The sequence below is a fragment of the Girardinichthys multiradiatus genome, chromosome 3 (assembly GCF_021462225.1).
Source record: "Girardinichthys multiradiatus isolate DD_20200921_A chromosome 3, DD_fGirMul_XY1, whole genome shotgun sequence".
Lineage (NCBI taxonomy): Eukaryota > Metazoa > Chordata > Actinopteri > Cyprinodontiformes > Goodeidae > Girardinichthys > Girardinichthys multiradiatus.
The window spans coordinates 37,527,096-37,537,165 of NC_061796.1; positions in this window are offsets into that span (position 1 = coordinate 37,527,096).

Below are 10,070 nucleotides of genomic sequence, written 5' to 3' on the forward strand. Positions count from 1 at the left end.
CCCCAGGATTATGACATATGTTGGAACACTAATATCACTGTAGACAGTGAAGCAGGTTTTACATCAACATGGGCTGAGAGGGTGGCAGACAAGAAATTTGCAGCTGCTCATATGGGCAAACAAATGCTTTTTAGGGGAAAACAGGAGACAAAAGATTTATGGTGACAGGAAACAAATACTAAGCTATTTAGCCACAATTACAGGAAGAATATTTGGGGGAGATAAGGGATTTCAAACCTCAGAACACTGTAACCACTGTTGAGCAAGGTGGAGGTTGCATCATGCGTAGGGTCTGTTCTGCTGCCAGTGATTTTTGGTGTATTGAAGAAGGAGGACAACTAAAACTAAAACCAAGAAGATTTTTGAAACTTGTACATAACTGGAGTTTCATACAAGACTGTGATCATCATATACACATCAAAACTGGTTCAGAAAAATATTGATTTTTAACTAATTTCTTTTTTTGTTTGATATTTTAGTTAACTTTAGAATTTTAGCTATAAGCTAAATTAAGATGATGACAAAGCTCTAAGATCATATTATGGGATTTACAAGAAAAATCCTTGATAAACAAGTTACACTAAGTGGCCAATTTGCTTTAGAAACATTGTTTTGAGTCAACTGCTGGTCGAACCCCACAAAAATAGGGTCATTTGTCTATAAATCAGAGTAGATGTTGGGTGCATCCCACGTAAGCCAAGATTATGTATCTATTCTGAAATGGACCAAAGTGAGTTGACACTGAGCATGTATGTAAACACCATTATTGACATGGAGAGCTCTAGCTGCAGCTTAACTTTGCACAAGGGAGCTGTAGCCAATCCATTGAACCAAATAAAGACACCGAGGGAGACACTTTTGTTTGAGGACTCCATATGCCTTATGTCCCTTTTATGAGTCTGATATTATTTATGATTTGGTAGTTTTCTAGTCTGTTGTCTGTTGTTTTTGTGCACAAATATAAATGCTCTACTCAGTTGCACATTTCATTTAATCTTAGTATGCTAAGTTTAATAACTGTACAGTACTTTCTCCTCTGCTGCAATTATTTTCCTTACTACGAAGTCTCTAATTCTTTTTTTGCTTTTGTTTTATTCTTTACTTTTTTTTTTTTTCTAGAATTGTGCCGCTCAAGGTGGCAGCAGGTTGGAGTAGCTCTGTTACTTTTGATTCTGATTTATTCTTTTTAGGGAACTCTTCCTCTTGTGGTGGATAAAGTTGATTTATGTTTTTTTTTTTTGGACAACTGTCCTCTCCAGTGTCAGATGCTGTGCAGCTTGGAGGATTTTTCCTAATACTTTCTATTTTTTGGACATTTGTTATGATGCATTGCCATGGCAACGGGGTTGTTTCTTACAACTGGGAGTAGCTGATTAATATCTCAAAAGCTCAAATAATACTTCAACTACAACCCCAAATCCCTGATGAGTTGAAAAGGAGACACCGTAGATGCAGAGCAGGAGCAAAGAGAAGAGAGAGAAGGAGGAATTCAAACCATCTCTTCCGTCGATTATGATGGGCAATGTGAGATCGTTGGGAAACAAGTTGGATGAACTCCAAGCCCTACAAATGACCCAGCCAGAGTACCGGGCATGCAGTATTATGTGTTTTACTGAGACATGGCTGCAGGATCATATCCCCAACTCCAGCGTCTCTCTGCCGGACCTTTTAACCATACGAGCAGACAGAGATTTAAAGAGGAGCGGCAAATGTAAAGGAGGTGGACTGGCAGTACTTGTGAACAACAGTTGGTGTAATCCAGGACAAGTAACTGTGAAGTGTCATCTCTGCAGTCCAGATATTGAACTGTTGGCAGTAAGTTTCCGTCCATATTATTTACCCAGAGAGTTCACCAGTGTTATTTTGGCAACAGTTTACGTTCCACCTTCCGCTGTTGCTGACACTGCATGTGATGCCATCAGCTCAGTTATTGCTAAGCTACAGACACAAAACCCCAATGCTTTTGTGGCAATTTCTGGTGATTTTAACCATGCTTCACTCTCTGCTACACTTCCAACGTTTCAACAGTTTGTCAGCTGCTCTACCAGAGAAAACAAAACATTGGATTTGTTTTATGCAAATGTCAAGGACTCATACATCTCTACAGCAAGACCTCCTCTAGGCAAATCAGATCACAATCTTGTTTTTTTCTGCTCGAAATATAAGCCCCTTGTTCAGATGCAACCTGTAATAAAGAGGACTGTGAGAAAATGGTCACAGGAAGCTGAAGAAGCTCTGCAAGGTTGCTACAGACTGGGATGCACTGTGCCAGCCACATGGAGGGGACATCAATGCCATGACTGAGTGTGTAACCGACTATATAAACCTTTGTGTGAATAACATCATCCCAACCAGAGCCGTGAGATGCTTCCCCAATGACAAACCTTGGATCACCAGTGACCTGAAGGACCTGCCTAACAAGAAAAAAAGAGCCTTCAGACAGGGAGACAGAGAATTATTGAGGAGCATACAGAAGCAACTTAAAGTCAAGATAAGAGACATCAAGGAGGTGTACAAGAAGAAGCTGGAGAGCAAGCTCCAGCAAAACAATATCAGAGATGTGTGGACAGGGATGAAGAAGATCACAGGCTTCAAGCAGAAGGATGATCAGACCAATGAAGGTCTGGACAGAGTCAATAAACTGAACACATTCTTCAATAGGTTCAGTTCAGAAACAAGCTTCACATCCTCCTCTCCTGCTCACAGCCAAAAAGACATCCCACCCTTCTTTGACCCACAGGACCCACAGCTGTCCAGTAACACCTCAAATTGTTTATCTTCCACCTCAGCCCTAGACCCTTCTGCTTCTACATGTTTGCCTTCAACCATATCAATTCAATTCAAAGAATTCAAAGATACTTTAATGATCCCCGAGGGGAAATTACAATTCCAGTACAACCCATCCAAACATACATCATGACACAAGACAAGGGGGGAACGGCTCACTGAGGCTTTGCTGCCCACTCACAGGCACTGCCCTTGCTAGATGAGAAAAGAGGCCACATTAGGTAAGTAGAGGAAAAAAAATCATATTTCACACTTTATCCTTAGCAGGATACAGTTTGAGATTGCAAAAAACGTCAGCACAAAGAAGCAACAAGTTGACAAAACAACATCATGCCGGGAACGGTGAAGGTGGTGTGAGGGGTGCATATGTTTATCTTGAGCATGTGTGTGTGTGCAAGTGAGTGTGTGCAAGTAAGTCCATGAAGCACTGTCCCAGAGGCCATTGTCCTTGATGGTACGTTAGAGTGTTCATCAACCGGCCACAAAGTTCTGAGCAGGTCCACAGATGTCCTCAGGGAAGGGAGGGGGCAGTGGGAGCGGAGCGTCATGTTTACATAACCTACAGGAGAGGTTGAAGATAGCCAGCCATCAAGGCCGTGCAGTGGAGCCAGATTCAGAAAAACAATAATTATTTGGGTTAGGCTGACTCTTAATTTTCCGTCAGCCTTGAGAGTCTCACTGGTGCTTCTCAAAGGCGAATCCAAACAGCCAAATTCCTGGTCTTTCGTCAGATCTGAGCGAACAACTTTCTCCAAGATTTATCCCATTTCACCCCTGAGTCCAGGAACCGCAACCTGCCTGCGATCCTGTGTAAGGATCACATCCAGTCTGCGATTCAGCTCACGTAACATCTCAGTCTGAGTGTTGATCGCTCTGAAGATCCCATCACACATGCCAGGCAGCCTCACATTTGCCAGAACAGCTGCTGACATTCTCTGAATTTCTCGATATGCCAGAGGATGTTGATGCTTCCTTTGCTTCCCCCTTCCACCTGTGTGTCTCAAGAAGTCAAGTGAAGATGCAATTGGAGAGACTGAATCGGAATAAGGCTGCAGGTCCAGATCATGTCAGCCTAGAGTCCTGAAGGCCTGTGCAGAGCAGCTCTGTGGGATTCTGCAGCACCTCTTCAACCTTAGCCTGGCCCAGAAGAAGGTTCCGGTGTTGTGGAAGACCTCCTGTTTTGTTCCGGTACCGAAGAAAACTCACCCATCAGTCCTCAATGACTATAGACCTGTTGCCCTGACATCCCACATGAAGGTCCTAGAGAGACTTCTGTTGGCCCACCTGAGTAAGCAAACAGTAAACCATCAGGACCCCCTTCAGTTTTCTTATCGCTGTGGAGTTGGAGTTGAAGATGCCATCAAACACCTGCTTCAACAAACCCACTGTCATCTGGACAAAGCCAGCAGCACTGTGAGGATCATGTTCTTTGATTTCTCCGGTGCATTTAATACAATCCAACCTGATTTGCTTTGTCAAAAACTCCAGAAGACTCAGGTGGAGGCCTCAACAATCTCCTGGATCAAAGACTACCTGACAAACAGACCACAGTTTGTGAGACTGAATGGTTGTGAGTCTAACCAGGTAGTCAGCAGCACAGGAGCACCACAGGGGACTGTACTCTCACCATTCCTTTTCACTCTGTACACCTCAGACTTCCAGTACAAGACAGACTCCTGTCATCTGCAGAAATACTCAGATGATTCTGCAGTCGTGGTGTGGATCAGAGATGGACAAGAAGATGAGTACAGGAAGGTTTTGGACCACTTTGTGGCATGGTGTGGAAAAAATCATCTCATTTTGAATGTGACTAAAACAAAGGAGATGATTGTAGATTTTAAGAGAAACAGGAATAAGTCAAAAATTATTTATATCATGGGAGACGAAGTGGAGGAGGTGGAGGAGTATAAATACCTCGGTGTTCACCTGGACAACAGACTAGAGTGGAGATGCAACTGTGAAGCCATCTACAAGAAGGGACAGAGCAGACTGTACTTCTTGAGGAAGCTTAGGTCCTTTGGTGTTTGCAGCAAGATGCTGCATATCTTCTATAAGTCTGTTGTGGAGAGTGTGATATCTTCTGCCATCATCTGCTGGGGAAGCAGCATCAGAGCCAGGGACTTAAAAAAGCTCAACAAGCTGATAAAGAAGGCTGGCTCTGTTCTGGGGACTCCTCTGGAACCTCTGGAGATCATTGTGGAAAGACAGATTCTTCATAAAATAAAGAACATTATGTAGAACCCTGAGCATCTTCTTCATGAGACTGTCCTACAACAACAGAGTGTCTTCAGTCAGAAGCTTCTTCAGATCTGCTGTAAGACGAACCGCTACAGGAGATCCTTCCTGCCCACAGCCATCAGCATCTACAACGGCTCTTTGAAGAAACCTTCATAATGAGATACAACAACATTTAATTTCCATTTGGGATTAATAAAGTATTTTTGAATTTGAATTGAATTGAATTGAATTTGTGCATACCATTTGCCGTCCACTTTGCTGCTGATACTTCTGGATCTCTCCACTGTGGGACAAAAAAGCAATTCTAAAAGATTTCCCCTCAACTTATTAATGTAGAAGCACTTCATAATAATTGTCATCTCAGAGCATTTTATAAAACAGGTCAAACGGGTCCCGAAATATCCAACCATAAATGCACTCATTGAGTGCAGACCTGCGCCAAGGCAATAGGGACACTGACGCATCTCAGGTTTTTCAATAGTGGTGAGCTATACTCTGGATAACTTATGGCTGCTGCATGTCAGCTGCTGACAGGGTGAGGAACCATGTGGGGATTCCAAGATGTCACACCATGGTCTGGCAATGGTAAAGAAGCCTTCAGAAAAATCCTGGATCCAGATGGTGCACCACAACACCACCAAAATCATCAGTTTTTTGCCTAATATGCACCATGTCTGAAAATTTAATCCAAATCTATTCATAACATTTTAAGATATTTTGCAAAAAGACAGACAGACAAATGCAGACAAAAAAATAACTTCCTTGGCAGAGGTAAATATTGAAGAATTGAGTCAAAAGTTAATTTGATAATTTAAGTGATTTCGTTTAAATACAATCTCACCGGAAATATTCAGATTCATTTTTAGAATTCAATTTTAGTAAAGTCAGAATTAGTTGATTTTATAGCGAAATTAGTGGAAAACATCTATAGAATTTAACAACAATAACTTTTAGTGAATCTGACTGGAAGATAGTTGCCACTCTAAATCCTCAGCCTGTGTATTTCATGTTTCTGTAAGACAAAACAAATCAAACTGATTATCAAAGACTAATTATTATTTAAGAAAGAAAGTTCCAATCTTCAGTAACCAACATTTAAAATATCAAAGCTTTTGAAATGATAAAGTAAAAGCATTTACTTTTAGAAAACCACTTAGGTTTACTCTACTTGAGTTGATTTCTGATCTATTTAATTATTGAACTCCTAGTTTGGACCCCAACTTATCACAGTTTTTAGGGCCTTATAGATTCAGCCAAATAAAAGCTGCTCTATCCAAAGAGGGATATCTTCTCTTTTATTCAGATACAGGTTTCACCAAAACCAAATGATCTATAGAGCCTACAGAGTCTTCCAGAATCACCAAAACAACCATGAATGATGATATGCGACTAATAATGCCATCTTTGGGCAAATCTGGGAGGGGACTAAAAATATGGAGTCCTGTATTATTTTGAAAAAAATGACACACCAAAGCAGTATTAACTACATTACTGTTATCCATTATAATGCAATAGTGAACACTAACAATTTAAACATATCTGAGAGAAGCCAGTACTGGCATGAACAATATTTTTTTACATTCATTTTAGCGAGGGACAATCTTAGCAGCTGCTCACACACCAAGAAGTACCCAGTATCATCTGTAGCTGTGCCACTGTGTTACTCTGTATGTAAGAATGTTTGTCTTGTTTATCCAAGCTCCTTCCAAACTGGTATTCAGAGGTCAGCAGAAAGAGAAGTTGAACAGGGCATTTTGATTATCCTTTGTCAAGAGAAACGGTATAAAAGTTATTTTTGTCGCAGAACTGTTGTTCCTCATCTCTACTCTGATTTCTTTAAGCATTTAACAGTAAGCCCACAACAGATGCATATTCATGGCAGTTCCAGAAGTCATCTTGATTTTAAAAAAGCAAATATACAAATATTCCATCAGTAAATTAAGTAGGTGGAAAAAAAAAAGTTAAAAACTGGCTAAAAATGGAAATGAAAAAAGTAAGACAAAAATAGGTTAAGTTAAAATGTGTTAAAATTTTATTCAGTTTAATTATATTACCGGTCAAAAGTTTTAGAACCATTTTCTCACTATTTTATATTGTACGTAGATTCTCACTAAAGTCATCAAAACTCTGAATGAACACATATGGAATTATGTAGCAAACAAGTGATGTAAAAGAACTTTAAATATGTTTTATATTTTAGATTCCTTAAAGTAGCCGCCCTTTTCTGTGATGACGGAAATATTAACCTGTGGCCGTCTCTCAATGAACCTCTTGGAAGTTCTTTCAAGACACTTTGGAAAACCATTTCAGGTGACCACCTGATGAAGCTCATGGAGAGAATGCTATGAGATCAACGCAGTCATCAAAGCAAAAGATGGCTATTTTGAAGAATCTAAAATTTTAAAATATTTAGCGTTAATTCATGCTTTTTGTTTTCTATATAATTCCATGTGTGTTTATTCATAGTTTTGTTGCCTTTGGTGAGAATCTCCAATTTAAATAGTCATGAAAATAAAGAGACCCATTTAGTGGGAAAGTGCATCTAAAACTTTTGACCGGTAGTGTACATAGCACCAATTCACAGGTCGTCTCAAGGCACTTTCACAAAATCAATTCAAACAAATCATACAGATTTCAAGTCAGGTACATACATTTGAATTGATCCTAATTAGCAAACAGTGCAGTCAAATTCAGTTTATTATTCTAATTGGTTAAAGGTTTTTCTGTCTAATTGAACCCAGCTGATCGCATCAAGTCAGTGGCTTGCAGCATTCACTCCTCCTGGATAAGCATACAGGTCCTTCTCAAAATATTAGCATATTGTGATAAAGTTCATTATTTTCCATAATGTCATGATGAAAATTTAACATTCATATATTTTAGATTCATTGCACACTAACTGAAATATTTCAGGTCTTTTATTGTCTTAATACGGATGATTTTGGCATACAGCTCATGAAAACCCAAAATTCCTATCTCACAAAATTAGCATATCATTAAAAGGGTCTCTAAACGAGCTATGAACCTAATCATCTGAATCAACGAGTTAACTCTAAACACCTGCAAAAGATTCCTGAGGTCTTTAAAACTCCCAGCCTGGTTCATCACTCAAAACCCCAATCATGGGTAAGACTGCCGACCTGACTGCTATCCAGAAGGCCACTATTGACACCCTCAAGCAAGAGGGTAAGACACAGAAAGAAATTTCTGAACGAATAGGCTGTTCCCAGAGTGCTGTATCAAGGCACCTCAGTGGGAAGTCTGTGGGAAGGAAAAAGTGTGGCAGAAAACGCTGCACAACGAGAAGAGGTGACCGGACCCTGAGGAAGATTGTGGAGAAGGGCCGATTCCAGACCTTGGGGGACCTGCGGAAGCAGCGGACTGAGTCTGGAGTAGAAACATCCAGAGCCACCATGCACAGGCGTGTGCAGGAAATGGGCTACAGGTGCCGCATTCCCCAGGTCAAGCCACTTTTGAACCAGAAACAGCGGCAGAAGCGCCTGACCTGGGCTACAGAGAAGCAGCACTGGACTGTTGCTCAGTGGTCCAAAGTACTTTTTTCGGATGAAAGCAAATTCTGCATGTCATTCGGAAATCAAGGTGCCAGAGTCTGGAGGGAGACTGGGGAGAAGGAAATGACAAAATGCCAGAAGTCCAGTGTCAAGTACCCACAGTCAGTGATGGTCTGGGGTGCCGTGTCAGCTGCTGGTGTTGGTCCACTGTGTTTTATCAAGGGCAGGGTCAATGCAGCTAGATATCAGGAGATTTTGGAGCACTTCATGCTTCCATATTCTGAAAAGCTTTATGGAGATGAAGATTTCATTTTTCAGCACGACCTGGCACCTGCTCACAGTGCCAAAACCACTGGTAAATGGTTTACTGACCATGGTATCACTGTGCTCAATTGGCCTGCCAACTCTCCTGACCTGAACCCCATAGAGAATCTCTGGGATATTGTGAAGAGAACGTTGAGAGACTCAAGACCCAACACTCTGGATGAGCTAAAGGCCGCTATCGAAGCATCCAGGGCCTCCATAAGACCTCAGCATTGCCACAGGCTGATTGCCTCCATGCCACGCCGCATTGAAGCAGTCATTTCTGCAAAAGGATTCCCGACCAAGTATTGAGTGCATAACTGTACATGATTATTTGAAGGTTGACGTTTTTTGTATTAAAAACACTTTTCTTTTATTGGTCGGATGAAATATGCTAATTTTGTGAGATAGGAATTTTGGGTTTTCATGAGCTGTATGCCACAATCATCCGTATTAAGACAATAAAAGACCTGAAATATTTCAGTTAGTGTGCAATGAATCTAAAATATATGAATGTTAAATTTTCATCATGACATTATGGAAAATAATGAACTTCATCACAATACGCTAATATTTTGAGAAGGACCTGTATAGCGACACTGATGTCAGCAACTAAAAGCTCAAGAAAGAGGCAACATTTCCAATGAAAATGCTTACATCTGTGTAGTTGTCCAAAGCTCACCCTAATTAAAATTGGTATTCTATAATATTATATAACCCTGAATTCAAATTACACCATGCAATAAACAGTTAAAGTATTGCTTATTTAATCAATTTGAACAAATTTCATAGATCATGGCTGTTGGAATAGAGTCTTAATGGGAATGCTAGCAGTCCAGCTCTGCCAGTTCTGATGTGTTATTCGTAAAGAACCTTCAAAAACTATTGCAAATGGTTTAAATAACTGAACAACGTTTATTCTATGAAATCAGAATTGGAATTATTTCATGCAACAATACAAAAAAAAGACTCTGAAAAGTATAATTTCTTTGGTTAACTTTGTACCACCTTTTCCCAACATTGTGGTAACAGGTTTTTTGATAAATCATAAAAAACAAATACTGGTTCTAAGAAGGACGCAAAGTATCTTACAGTCTTACAGCATCCAATGATACACCGTTACACATTCCACTGTGAAACCTTACAGTTTCTCATAACTTTTTTGTTGAATATCATTTCATGAGGTTGTCAGACATGAAATATAGATGAAGAGGCATCTCCATTCTGCAT